The sequence below is a fragment of the Myotis davidii genome, unplaced genomic scaffold, assembly GCF_000327345.1.
Source record: "Myotis davidii unplaced genomic scaffold, ASM32734v1 scaffold673, whole genome shotgun sequence".
NCBI classification, from domain to species: domain Eukaryota; kingdom Metazoa; phylum Chordata; class Mammalia; order Chiroptera; family Vespertilionidae; genus Myotis; species Myotis davidii.
Window position 1 is genome coordinate 115,695 of NW_006286677.1, and position 2,528 is coordinate 118,222.

Here is a 2,528-nt window from a genome sequence, read left to right on the forward strand (position 1 = left end):
CTTGTTGATCCTCACCTGAAGATTTCCCCCCATTGATTTTTAGAGAGAGTAGAAGGGAGAGAGGCAGAGAGAGAGACACATTGACTGGTTGCCTCCTGCACACACCCCAACTGAGGCTAGGGATCGGAGCTGCAACCCAAGTACGTGCCCTTGACTGGGAATTTTCAAAATGCTGACACACAGAGCTCAAAAGGTTCCCCATCACTGGCCTAGATCCTTTGGTGCACAGGCCAATGTGCTACCCACTGAATACCAGCCAGGGCCAAATTGTTTTTCTTTTACTTTTTTATTGTTTCTTATCTCTTTGCTGTTGTCATCTGTCTTGAGATTTTGAAAAATAAATATAAAAAATCTAGGCAGCAAATGGTATAATTTTATTCATTCTCTAATTATTAGATAATAAATTAGCCTCTGGCATTGCCAGTGTGACCCAGTCGTGATAACAATGGCCTTTGCACCAAAGGGTCTCAGATCTGATTTACGGTCATGGGTTGTAGGTTTCATTTCTGGCTCTGGTGGAACTCATGGAGAGACAACCAATTGGTGTGTCTCTCTCACATTGAAGTTCCTCTCTCTCACTCTCTCTTTCTTTTCATCTCTCTCTCTCTCTCTCTTCCCCTGCCCTTCACTCTCTCTGAAAATCAATGGAAAAAATATCTTCAGAGGAGGATTAACAACAACAAAAATTAGCCTTTGTCTCTTATCCTCACAAAATAAATTCCAGACTGATGAAAAAACCTAATCCTATCTAATAAAGAGGGACTATGCTAATTGACCCTCACACCATCGCAAAGATGGCAGTGCCCACAGCCAATAAGGAGGGAATATGCTAATTAAATGCCCTGCCCTCAAAGATGGTAGCACCCACAGCCAATAAGGAAGTAATATGTAAATTGACTGCCCTGCCCTCAATGATGGTGGTGCCCACAGCCACAAGATGGCTGGCAGAGGAGGGCAGTTGTGGGCGATCAGGTCAGCAGGGGAGGGAAGTTAGGGGCAACTGGGCCAGCAGGGGAGGTAAGTTGGGGGGGGACCGGGCTGGCAGGAGAGGGCAGTTGGGGGCAAGGACCGAGCAGGCAGGGGAGCGGTTAGGCGTCAATCTGGTTGGCAGGGGAGTGGTTAGGGGGTGATCAGGCTGGCGGGCAGATGAGCAGTTGGGAGCCAGCAGTCCTGGTTTGTGAGAGGGATGTCAGACTGCCAATAGTTGGCAGTCGGACAGCCGCCGAGGGGTCCCAGATTAGAGAGGGTGCAGGCTGGGCTGAGGGACAGCCCTGCCCCCCAAGTGCATGAATTTCATGCACTGGGCCTCTAGTGTGAAAATAAAATAGTATTAGAAAGAAACATAAGAGAATATTTATAACCTTGGGATAAGAAAGGATTTTCTAAGCAAGATATAAGTCCCAGAAACCATAAAGAAAAAGATTTACAGAATTGATTGCATAAAATTTTTAAACTTTGTGAAATAAAAGGCAATACAAATAAAGACTAGGAGAAATATTTACAACAGATGTGACACAGAATTAACATCCAGAATAAATAGAGCACATACAAATAAATAATAACATACAAACCACCCAATATTTAATGTGCAAGGAATATTTATAGGAAATTCACAAATATAATAGGTCAGGTTGATAGAGCATTGCTCATACCCCCAAATTTTATTTTTAGATATACACCCAACAGAAATGTATGCACATACAAGTATACACTAAAAGTCAGGATAAGAATGTTCATAGCAACATTATTTGCTAATAGCTTTAAGTTGGAAACTACCCAAATGTTCAACAATGGATAAATTGTGGTATATTCACATAATGAAATACAATAGGCAATGTAAATGAATATATTACAGCTACAGGCAAGAGCATGGATGACTCATGAACATAATGTTGAATGAAGGAAGCCAGATGCAAAGGAGTGCATGTGTGTGATTCCATTGATATAAAGTTAAAGAACAAACACCACTAATCTATAGGGGTTAGCTGGCAGGATAGAGGTTACTTTGGGGGAGGTAAGAGAAGGCCCGATAATCTACTTCTTGACCTGGGTGGTGATTAAAGAAGAATTCACATTGTTAATTCATTAGGCAGTACACTTACAACTTGTGTACCTTAACTCCAAATGGTGGGTAGGCATATGAAAGGATGTACAACCTGACTGGTAAATCAGAGAGTTGAAATTTAAAATGACTCCGCTTTTCCTGCACATGATGCTGGCAATTAAAAAAACCTGATGCCATGTCCAGTGCTGATGAGTATGATGGTGGCTATCTAAATTAGAACAGAATCACCTGGCTGGTGTAACTCAGCGGTTGAGCATTGACCCAGAAACCACGAGGCCACTGGTTCAATTCCAGGTCAGGGCACATGCCCGGATTGCGGGCTCTATCTCCCGTAGGGGTATATGCAGGAGGCAGGTGATCATCATCGATGTGTCTATCTCTCTATCCCTCTCTCTTTCTCTCTCTCTCTAAAAAAAAATCAATAAAAATATATTAAAAAAAAAAAAAAAAAAAAAAAAAAAAA